Source organism: Rhinolophus ferrumequinum, chromosome 22 (assembly GCF_004115265.2).
Source record: "Rhinolophus ferrumequinum isolate MPI-CBG mRhiFer1 chromosome 22, mRhiFer1_v1.p, whole genome shotgun sequence".
NCBI classification, from domain to species: Eukaryota; Metazoa; Chordata; class Mammalia; order Chiroptera; family Rhinolophidae; genus Rhinolophus; species Rhinolophus ferrumequinum.
Window position 1 is genome coordinate 45,348,008 of NC_046305.1, and position 12,573 is coordinate 45,360,580.

The following is a 12,573-nucleotide window of genomic DNA, read 5'->3' on the forward strand; positions in this document are numbered from 1 at the left end:
TATCTGCTGAGATGAGAGAGAGATGGAAAAGCCAAAGGTCTGAGGAGCGTAAAGGAGGTTTAGAAGTAAACATAAATCATTTGCATAGCATTTGTTTCAAAAAAAAAGATAACTTATTTTCTTCACACTGACAATGCGGAGGAAAAAGAAGCAAGAATGCACAGGTTCCATAAGCAGAGACTTTAAAAAAGGCAAAGAGTTAGGGACTAAGCCTCTGAGAACATTAATCATGATTAAGGACTGCCGATGAAAAGAAAAGAGAACCAGATCAAGAGTGAGAAAAAGGCTAGTGAGAGGTAACAGAACCAGGATAATGTAGATCACAGATAACGTGGGTCGAAAATGTCCTAAGAAGAAAAGAAAGAGGTAAGAAGAATAAGGACTGACAAAGGGCCCTTATATTTGGTAACAGGGCATTAAACAAATGGTGTCAAAAGGACAGTTAACAGACACCTAAAGCTTAGGGAGAAAATTAGTGAGGAAATGGAGCAAGTATGAATACAACATTTATTTTAAAGTCAGTGAGAAGAAAAATAAAATCAAAATGGGGAAGCAACTTCAAATACAACGCTTTAACGCTGGGGAAAAAACCATATTTAAAAAAAAACTCAGCAAAAAAAAGGATATAATAAATACGTGGAAGGAGGAGGGAGAAGTAAAGTCTCATGGAAGAAAGAGGTGTTAGGAGTCTGAGAAGGATAGCAGTTCTTGTGGAACTGTAAGAAAGATGAGCAGACATGTGTATGATTAAGACCCAGCCCGAGTAAGTTAAGTTTGCTCGTAACATATGACCTTATCTATGAAAATAAAAATAAACATGTTAAGATTTAGAGAAAAAGCCTAGCTACTTGAGGATAAAATCGTTAAGAGTTGCTTACGGTAACTGGGTTAGGTAATAGATTAGTGGTAGGACACTGACTTGAAGCTAGAAAACACGATTCATAGAGGGTCTTGGCCTATGTGATTCTTCATCTGCCTCCTAAAGCTGAGCATAGAGTGAACGAAGTAAACTGGGGCCAAAGAGAGGAAAACTAGCAACTACTTCCAGTTGGGAGAATGCCTTGCTTCTCGGTGTGCATCATGGAAGCCAAGGACCCGAGTGATATAAAAAGGGCAAAACTGAAGTCTAGGGCCCTGGGTGGAGGAGAGGCATGTTTGTGGGGAGAAACTGGATTTGAGAGAAGCAAGAAACACATGTAAAGTACGGACACATAATATCAATAGGGGAGGATTATATAGAGAGTAAGCAATCATAATTTTTTGGGTGGAGGAATGGAAAATCGAAGAGACATCCCCTAAGGGCACTAACAGCGGAAGTGTATGTTGGTGTGGTTTTTAAAAATACACCGACACACACACAATTTCTAAGGGTCATGAGCCTGCTTAGTGGGAGAGAAAGATGGCCTACTGAATCAAATCCTCTTTCTCTTGCCCCTACAGTCCACTATTTCATGAACTCGTTGACCAAAACTCACAGTAGAAAATACATTTGATGTCACAATGCAAACACACAACTGAAACAGAAGTTCCACAAAACAATAATTACCCTTACTACAGATGATAAAGTAAAACAAAGTTAACATCAAATAATATTATATCATTATTTAAATACATGTAAAATTCTAAAATTAATAGCATTAAGATTTAAAAAGAGACAATGTAATGCAATGGTGACCTTTCCTGTTCATAAATGAATTCCAGTCTGGAAAACACAAGCACAATGCTATGTACTTGCCAGGTTCACTACAGAGTCTTGTACACTTTTGCTTTAAATTGGGTCAAGGTTGATAACCCTAGTTGAGACAATAAGTTGTTGTGAGTGGTAAAAATGGTACTACCCTCTTTCTACTTAGCAATGGAATTCCTTTGGTCTAAATATAAAATGATAAGCGATGTCATGTGATCATTCTTCAGAGTAAATGAAGAACTAAGCTGCAAGAATTCATTTTCTTCTTCGAATACACATCGAACCAACTCAATTATTGATGCAGAGCAAATGGATCTTTTAGCCTAATGTTTCTCTTTAATGTTTCAAATTTCTCTTCAGGCAAATAATAATTAAAAGTTGGGGGACATAGAAATGAGGTTTTTCAATATCTCCACATGTTATTTTGTTCAAATTTTCTTCACTGATAATGCTTTCTTCCAGATGTGGCAACAATGTTTGAAAGGAGTAGTGGCTAGGCAAAAGTCTTACTTGCCACTACAATGAATTCTGGAACCCTCAGACACAGAGCTTCAAATTTAGTTCACTAGATGGCTAAAAATATCAGTTAATTATGCAAATTTTGTTATTCAAAAATATTGGAAAGTACCCGCCAAATGAGAATGTTTTTCAACCAGGAAAATTCTAGTTTCACACAATCTGCTTAGCAACGATCTAACTTTGCTGTGACATTGTAAATAGGTATAATTAGCTCTGAATAAAATATTTAAAAAACTTGGCGACCCAGCAAGCCTCCTTTAATATATTTAACAACTTTCCATGTTTTCCAATATGTCAATGAGATTCAGAGGGTTTTCTATGCATACCAAAGCTCTGAGATACATAAAGCAGTAATTCCTAAGAACGCTCTCCGCCTCTAGGACAAATGGGACAGAAAGGGAGCCCAGCAATGACCTGCTGGGCAGTGTGCTCGCTCGTGTCCAGCCTACTGTTTCTGCCGGAGCCCAGTGGTCCTTCTGCCCCGGCATTCAGAATAAAGCAGGAGAATGCCTACCCGTCAGTTGTATTGCTTTGACTATTATCTGTATGTCTGTCTCTCTCTCACGCTCTTCCCTCCCTCTCCTTGAGAGTTAGAAGGGTACTTTTAGGAAATACTCAATAAAACGTAAGTGAGAGCCTTGGAAAAGGAAAAAAAGCACTATTATCAGTAGCTTCAAACAATGTTTAGAATAACTCTTCTGTGTTTTCTAATCATATTTTCTATTCCATTATTTGAAATTATTTTTAATTTTTCCCCAGTTTAACTTATGAGGATAGACGACTCACTTTTAAAATTCTATAAATATGCTCATATGGTTGTGGTTAAATTTAAATAGCACAAGAAAATCCTCCTTAAGCATCTTGACACCATTTGACAAACTAAAAGCATAGTGCAACTTATAATATTAGTGATCTCATAAATTTGGACTGTAAAATCTGCACCAGACTGTAGCCACCTTATAAGCATTGTGGAAATGTACCCATAACGGTACAGAACAAAGGCATGTCATCACTAAGAGGTACAATTTTTAATTTTCAGCCGATTTTGCTGAAAAATCCTAAACATAACATCCATTCATTCTAGTCAACTATTTTTTTCAAGAACTATGTAGGCATTTTTCTCTTATGTCACTGACATACAACTAAAACAATAATCTTTTTCAGGAATGGTGCTCAAATAAAAAAGTGATTGATATATCATCTTTTCTGTCTTTGAAAATATTTGAAAGGGAATATTGAAAAGTCCAGTATGCTATGTTTCCAAGAATCTCTTTAATTTTAAAGATTTTAAATTTTCATTTCCAACAATACAAATACATGGAATCTGTCATTTTAGTCGGTGTTTACACCTTTGATAAATCCATATTTTAAATAATCTTCCTTAAAAGTTGAATAGTTTTTTCAAGTCACCATTTCCTCAACATTTTGGTACTTCCAGTTGCAGCTATGTTGAACACGCTTCTGTATTTTTTCACTTCATGCTGTCTTCTAATAATTAAACAATAAATTTTAAGGGCAAATCGATCTGGTTTGCATTTAAATTGCAATTATCGTTGAATTCTTTAAAATACCACTCTTGAAGAATGCATTTAAAGTTCAAAAATAAATCTTGCTTAGATAGTTTCTCACCATTTTTATCAACAGCAGATAATATCTGGCTATATTTAGCTCGACCTTGAATTATGTTAATATAAACTGTGCAATAATAACCATTGTATTATGCTCATGATCATATTGACCATCACTCTAATTCACGATTTTCCTCTTTTGTTCCATGCTGCCCCTTACAGTTTAAGGAGAGACCAGCAAATACTGCTGTAAAGCAGCAGGCTGTCATTTCCTCCCAGCAGGCCTTATTATCATCAGCCTTAATAGACTCTTGTATTTAATCAGAGTACCAGAGAATACAGATAAATATTTAAATACAAAATCATGATTCATATTGCTAAGTAACCAATTCAAAAATATCCTAGACAGCTGGAGTTTTTTGTTTTTGTTTTTTATTCCAATGGGAAAATAAAAAGAGAGAAAGAAAAAGCACATCTTTTTTAAGTAGCAGAAAGAATAAAACACACATACGCACAAGCACACACCCCAATCTGTCCTAAATTTTAATATCCATACAGAAAAAAAAATCCACAAATATGCCCTTTCTATGAATTCAAACTTCGAAGGAAAACTAATAATTTTCTCCCATGTCCTCTCTTTTAAACACTTATCATTGCTACAAAAATCATGAATGTCGAAATCTAACTTCAAAAAATGCAGCATAAATAATAAACCTTAACTAATATAAATGAATTAATACTGCCTGAACTGAATGCTAAAAAAAAACCCCACTATTTTCAGGCTACTAACCAGGAATTTAAGATTTATAAGGAAAACAATATCTTGAATTTCCTCCTCAAAAATAGGAGGTGCTAGAGAAACATTCAGAATAGCTAGATGTGAAAAAGTTAGTCCTATATGTTTTTTTCTTTTATCTCACCATCATTTACTTAATCCTTCAATCTTACAACCTGCTATAATGCCCATGATTATGTCATGTTTTCTTTTCCTTGGATAAAAATTATTCATTCAAGTCAGAGAGGAAATAGACAATAAATTCCTTCCTGCCCAACCCTGTACGGGACACTCCAAGTTTTGGTCTTTTATTCCACCCACCTTTCAATGTCCTCACTTTCACTGAGGCAAAAAGATCACTTTTTACTGGTTCAGCATGTAGTATTGAATATTGAAAAATACTTTCAAACTCGTTTTTGATTCTGACATGTAGAAGTTAATCTATTTCTCTGTATCTCCCTGAACCAGGGAGGGAAATATTTTCCACTTACTCTATATGCGAAGTGGAGGATGAATGCAAATTTTTCAGATATTTTAAGAAATGTATTAGAATTTAGAGGCAGGAGGTCTAACTTTGAAGAACGATTTTTTTAAAACTAAACTTACAAATCCAAGCACTTCAAAGAATACCTAGGACAGGGTCAGTGGACGACAGCCTACCTATGGGCCCAATGTGGCCCACTACTTGTTTCTGTATGGCCTGACATTTTTTACAGTTTTTTAATGGTTGAAAACATAATCAAAGATGTATGACATTTTGTGACATGTGGAAATTAGATGAAATCCAACTTTCAGTGTCCATAAATGAACTTTAATTGGAGCATAGCCCATGCTCATTAATTTAATGGCTCTTTTTTGGCAGAATTGGGTTGTTGTGCCAGCGACTGCATGGCCCACAAATACCTATCACTCTAGCCCACCACAGAAAAAGCTGGCCAGTCCCTGCATTAGAAGATGATACACTTATACTAATGACACCACATATTAGGAAAATATTTTTAAACTTCTCTTTTGAAAACGCTTTCAAAGCCATAACATTCTTTTGAGTCTCATCAGTGGTGGCAAACCTTCATTCCTTGAAGATGAGTATGAATTTTGGAAACGGCTAAGCTACTTGGAACCAGTATTGAATGAAGTCGATGATCAAGATGAATCAACCAGCAAACATTTATTGATAATCCACATTTATGGGAGGCAAAGATTTCTTTTGGAAAACAGCACGATGAATTCTAAGTGCTAACAATCAGGTGAGGGGACAGTCATATGCTTTCATAACTCTGATTCAAGGTAACAGGCTATCTATGTGTGGCGATAGAGATCACTGACGTGGAAAACTAATTCTATACTAAAGCTGGAAGATCTACTTTCTTGAGTGGCTATGAATTTGCTATAAAGTTTTTTTTTACAAAGAAGAGCTCCAATAATACTTTGGGCAATCCACTTTTGGAATAAATGAGAGACACCCAAGTGAAATTTTAAAACAGCAGGATTCATTTGGATGTAAAAGTTGTTTAACCTTCAATTAAAACCCATTTTATTGCTTCATAATCACAATCTATAAGACAATATTGGCATAAATAAATAAATAAATCCTTCCACACACACAAAGCAAATCGTGTATCCTTAGCCCTCTTTTCTTCTAATTCCTCACGTTCTGCCGGAGCTATATCATCTGCCCTTATGGCGTCAATTACCGCTTCCTGGCTAACTCTGAAATCTGAATCACCAATTTCGGTCGGGGCTCTGGATCCTCTCTGGACATCTCCACTTCAGTGCTCCACACAGACACTCCAAACTCAACATGTTCAAAATTGAAATGATTATCTTCTTCTCACGTTAAACAAACGAACAAACAAACAAACAAGTTCCTCTATCCAGTTTCCCAAGCTAAGAAACTAAGTCTTTACTTTTCTGTTTACCGTCAAAGCCCATCAGTTGTTAAGCCCTGTAAATGTTGTATCTTCCCTATCTGTCCTCTCCTCTTCATTCTACTATTTTCCTACTCCAGGTCCTTATCCTCTCTTATCTGGGCCATTTCGGTAGCAACAGCCTTCTAACTTATCTCTTTCCATCCAATCCAGCCTCCACACCATACCACCACCATGTTATCTTTCCTAATTACTGAAAATCCTTCACTGGCTCGCCATTGTTTTTAGAATCAAGTCCAAAGTCCTTAGCATGAAACACAGGCTCTTCACCACATGCACCAGCAGTCTTCTTTTTTCTCTTTTTCTGAGTCATAACTTTTACCTACGTAAGTCTGTATGTTTTTTTTTTTAATAATATAACCTGTACTTCAAACATTAAAACTAACTTGAACACCATATTCTATAGTGAAAAATTCTGCCAAACTTGATGAATCTTCATTATTCCAAATAAGAGGCACTGAAACCCCCCACTTGTCCCATTTCTAGCAATTTCAGTGATCCTAATGTGATCAACAACCAAGCCCTGCAACTTCTTTTCCAGCTTACTTCCAGGCACGATTCCCTTTAGCTGAACCACTCATGTCTATACACTCTGACCTTTAGTGACAATGGACTATATATAACACATTCCTCAAATATACCATCTGCTTTCACATACCATTCCTAATTTTCATCCGTATCTTCTGTTCCCTTCCCCAACTCGGCAAACTCCTGTTCGTCCTTCAAGGCCAAATTCAAATATGGTATCTTCTCTTTTATCCTTCTCCCAACCACACACAGCATTATTTTTTCTCGTCAACATTCCCATTAAACACTATCTATATCTCTGTTTTAACTCTTATCACCTTGAAATTGTAAGGACTTATTTACATGTCTGGTAATAAGCTTCTTGAAGGCAAGGAAGCATTTTCTTTTCTTGAATCTAGCGTTTAACTCATGGTCTGATAACTTCTTATTGAAAAATAATCACCTCTGATAGTAAGATAATGTCATAATTGTAGTAACTGAGTGACTGAGAACGTGGAAACAAGAAGAATCCCATGTCATTCACCAGGAAAAAAAAATGCTCTTATATACAAAGTATAATTAAATCATAGCTTGGACATGCTTTCAATCTACATCTTGCTATACCAGTTTTCTTCCCTTTTCTTCTGTCTCTCTTTCTTTCCTTCTTCTTGAAGATATTCTTTATAGAACTCTTTTTAAATACCCATTGGATTTCATCTGCACCTCACTCACAGAATTTGAACTTCAGTACAGTGTGCAGAGGTTACGATTAGAATTTGGGGAACCCAACTGTCCGATCTGAATCCTACTTCTGCTATCTAGGCTGTTTGATAATGGGCAAGTTACTCAACCTCTCTCTCTCTCTCAACATGGAGATCAGAATACCACCACCCTCATGGTGCTGCGTGACGATTAAATAAGCTAATACATGTGAAGAATGGAGAACACTGCGTGGCTCAGAGTAGATCCCAATCATTGCTGGTTGATGCTGTTATAATCAGTTTTAAAAACAGCTTTCTCAGTGCGTATATTTCAGTCCACTTTGTTAGAGTATATAATCTGCTAGACGGAAGAGTTATATCCTGCCCATATATGAACACTGCGCAACTTAAGTGCTAAAATTGTGCCTTGAAATACAATAGGTGCTCACTAAACAACATGAATGTAAGGCTTCAGACTTCCAATATCAAATTATAAATCACAGCAAAGTTTATATATGGAATACATGTTTAAAACTGGTATTTTAAAGTAGTTTCAAAACACCCATCTACCTTCCACTAAACTTTTGAAACGTGTAAAATTTTTAAACACAAAAATTATATTCATTAGGACCTTTCCCTTTATTCCTCCATTTAATTTGATCTTCGTAGTCAGTGATCTAAAACTCCTGCCTGTAATATTACTCGCTAAAGATCACTTAAAATATAATGTCCAGCTTTAGAAAACTGCCTATTGTCACATCGGAAAAATTAATATTCCTCCTTTATATCTGCTTTTAAAAAATCTCTTGCCACATTCGACACACACACACAAAAACGAATGAAAGGCCAAGAGACACAATTACTACATTTCCTGGTTTCTGCCTGGGAAAGTAGTACTTCAGAACATGCCTGCAAGTATCCCCAGTAAAAGTCTGCTGGTTACAAACTGCTATTCCCTGCTTTATTTCCAGTCTCCCCCCTAAAACCTTTCACACACTCACATACCCATAGACAAGAATGCAAATGTCAATTAAAAAGGCTGTACAAAAATACAGCTATATATTATTTTGTTTTGGAGGACTTAAACCTTTAAAAAAATCCAATGTAAGTGTTGATTTGAAGCAACGCTCCCAGCCTACTCTACCAGGTAACTTAAACTACAACTATTTACCCAAAGCAAAGTAGATTATTTGACTGCTATCAAACTTCATGGTAAATGATTCAGTAACCGTGTATAGATAATATGTACTATTCTAGAAAAGTTCATTAATCAGTTAAACATGGACCCCACTTCAAACAATAGTGATTTTGTGGGAAATGATCTTAAACAATTTATCTACACAGTAAACAGTAATTTAGGACTTTATCTAAAACACTGTTGGTGAATCACTAGCTTTATGGTAAAGGTTTACAGAGTGCCTACTATGTGTCTGGCACTTAGTAGTTGCTTTACAGCATATGCACGCTGCTGGTGCACATGTCAAATAACAATCCCACACATAATTAGAATATTCTCACTCATCTCATTTCACGCTCAGAATATATTCTGAGCATCCCAGTTTTACAGCTAAGGAAACGGAGGCCCAGAAAACTCACTTTGACCGAGGTATCACATCTGGTCTGTGGGTCCTGGCCAAGACTTGAGCCCTTGACTCATAATCTAATCATCTTCTGCTATATTAGTTACTCAAAAGCTCTTAGATGTTCCACTGTCAGATTTTTTTAAAGCAAAACCCGACTTGACTTTCGGTATTGTGCTTGTCAGATTCTGTTAACAAGCAAAACACAACCAAGCAAAATTTTAAAAAAATCCACCTTCTCCGCCTGTCGACGTTGAAACGCTCTCCTCCTGGCCGAAGTCCCGCGTTTCCTCCTGCACGCGGGGCGCTCCCTCTCTCTTCCCCGGGACCGCCCAGCGTACCCGAGCGCCGCCGGGTCGACGGTCCCTTCGCCCCCGAGGAGAGCGGCGAGGAGACCCCTCAGCCCGGCTCCGCTACAACCGCCGCGGGCGACAAGCGGCGCTCCCCACGTCCGGCGTCTGCGGTGCCGGACGTCCCTCGAGGCCGGGGAGGTGCCGAGACAGCCCGGCCGGAGCCGACCCCTCCGCCAGCCCGCTCCCGCCCTGCTGGCGGACTGCACGCCCGCAGCCCCGCTTCCGAAGCCCAGGGGGCGACCTGCTTCAGACCCCGCTCAGCCCCTGCTTCAGACCCCGCTCCGCATCGCCGGTCTCCTACCTGCCCCGGGCCCCGACGCCGCCTCCGCGGCCGGGCAGCGAGGTTCTCGTCCTCTCCTCGGTGGAGGCGCTAGGTCTCCTCCGTCCCACTCGAGTCGGTTGCTCCTGCCCCCGCAGGCCCGGCCGCAGGCCACGCCCTGTCCCGGACAAGCCCTGTTTCTATTGGCTCCTGTTCCCACCCCTCACGCTTGGGCCCGCCCCCGGCGCCACCCGGGGGCCGTCATGAGGGGAACCGCCCCCGCTCAGGACCCGGTACCCGCCAGAACCTTGCCCGGGAGTTTTGGTGCCGCGACGCTGCGGCCGCAGCAGCAGGCGACCGGCGCCACTGTCGTCCGGCCGAGGCCTGTAAGCCTAAATTCCACGACCCTCGCCGTGTCTGGCGTCCGAATGGCCCCACCGCGATGGACCTGAACTTGACATGACTTCACTGCTACCCGCGAGGTAAAGCCTAGTTTAATCAAGGAATCCAAATGGCCCCTTACTCAAGGAAACCCTAGAATTGTCCCCTGCCATAGGGGGCAGTAGGCCTGATGTCTCCAGGATAACGCAGCACCGTTTCTCTGAGCTCAAGAAGTAAACATTTCTCGGGCAACTGCAGTGCAGTGCCAGCTTGAAACGTAGGTGCGAATAACGCTCCGAACACCCGAGGCTTGAAATCTCAGAGCAGGGGTGACTTTGATACTCCCAGTGCCTGAGGTCGGCCGCCACGCCCTAATGTGACACACATGCCTAAGCACTACGCCTGCAACACGCTCATGCTCAGGTATGTGCAGGGCGCTGTGCCTACCGCCAGCAGCAGCCCAGTTTCACTGAAGCTGCGAGTCAAGGATGCGTTGAGCCTGTTTCCCCAGCACTCGCTAACCCCACCCGCCTCACCCCGCCCCATTCCAACCCTGGAAATAAAACAGGGAATAGCAGAGCCTCTTGGGTCTGGTGACCAAACGCTTCTCACGTCTGTTCACGTAGAGGTACCAAAATAGAAAACTGCCACAAAAAGGCGTTTGGTTATACATCGCAGATGACTGTTACAAGCCAACTTAGCCAAAGCCATAAAAGCTGCATATCCCAAACCATTGTGAAACCGTGAGATACGGACAATGAAACGGGAGTTACCTTCTATGACGAAGGGGAAAAAAAAGTCATGATAAGACATTTTTGAAATCGTGACTCAATGAGGAAGTAAATGTGACTGTTGTTTGTGGTAAACTTTAAACAGTGGTCTTTATGGACTCTCCCCTAAAATCCTTATACATTTAGAAAACTTCCCAAACAGTTGTCTAGGATAAAATTTGGGGCTAGAATAGTGTGGTTTTGAAATGTATTTCAAAATTCAAATTTATTTCAGAGTTCAAACTTTGCACTCAAGAAGATAATTTGGCGAAATGGGGCCGATTGATTATAAGTACCAAGTATGAAACCAAATCTGGCATGGGTTCTGTGGATGTAATCAATGAATGATCACGTGTGTATTCTACTGCCCTCTCATGGGTAAGATGGAGATATACATAGTGGTAGTTACTGCCTTTTTAAGGCTGAGAGTAAAATGTTTAATTTTAACAGTTTGTATTATTTTTATGACAAGGAGGCCATGGTAAAATAAAATCAGGTTCTCTAAGGGTTTACAAATACTCATTCAACAGAACTTTAACTTTAGAAACCAGGGAGAGGACTCTTACACTAGGGCTAGTACAAACACGCTGTCAAGATCACACCTATGCTTACGGCTACCTGTACAGAATGTGGAAACAGGCAGGAATTTCCTTTTTTTTTTTTCCCATTTGAAACGTCATTACTCTCTGAGATGTTTCACAAAATGCTCTTTTTCACATTTGTATCCGTTCATCCTATAACTTCACACTGTGAACTACTTGAGAGTAGGAATGAAATCTTATTCTTTGTACCTTTGATGTCCAGGATAGTACCTGATGCTTTAGATAATTCGATCAATAATTGTTTATTGAATAATTTGAATGAAATATCAGCCCAACCACTAGATGGCAACACAATTATTTGTATGTATAGAAGTATAGTCTATACATAGATTGGAATTCCACTTGACCTTGAGTAACCAAGTATGTTTCTAAAAAGTTACATGTGTACCTTATTTTAGTAAGGGAACTCATTTAAAATGTACTACTACAGTTGACTATTAAATTAAATCCTTAAAGCTAAGAATCCTTTAGTAAACTAAATTCTCCCTAAGTATAATAACTCAAGTACAAATTTTCTATATTAGGGTATACCTATTTTTGTCTAAGAAAGCCACTCTTTAGTTGTATCTTGTCAAAAGGACTTTTCAAGTCTAAGTGCCTTAAGCAAGTTTCATTCTAAAAACCAAAAGCCTCTCCCAATAACAAGTCATTGCTTGTATTTTTGCCCCACCTTAATAACTGTTTTGCCTGAAAGTTAAGGAGACTCTCGAGTCAGACAAATCTAGGTCCCCACTGCTACCACTCACTAGATGTATTCTTGTGCAGGTTATTAACTTCACTAATCTATTTACTCATCTTCCCCCAAATGGACATAACAGTATCTACTTTATGAAGTTGTGAAAAGAATTAAATGAAATAATATCAGTGGACCAATATCTAATACAATTCTTGGCTTATAGTAGGAATTCAATGACAACAATTATTATTATCATGCTACAATGAA

At 39.1% G+C, this 12,573-nt stretch overlaps 1 protein-coding gene across 2 annotated transcripts in view; it reads right to left on the reverse strand.

Moving 5' to 3' along the window:
* DENND2C (DENN domain containing 2C) overlaps nucleotides 1–10,024 on the reverse strand; it is a 70,723-nt gene extending 60,699 nt beyond the window's left edge. The window contains exon 1 of one of the 2 annotated variants that reach the window (XM_033094126.1): nucleotides 9,920–10,024. The gene's annotated coding sequence lies outside the window, so the exon portion shown is untranslated. Of the gene's footprint in view, nucleotides 1–9,500; nucleotides 9,761–9,919 lie in introns of those variants that run through there. The other variant, XM_033094128.1, reaches the window with a different exon arrangement.
* Nucleotides 10,025–12,573: the final 2,549 nt, after the last annotated feature.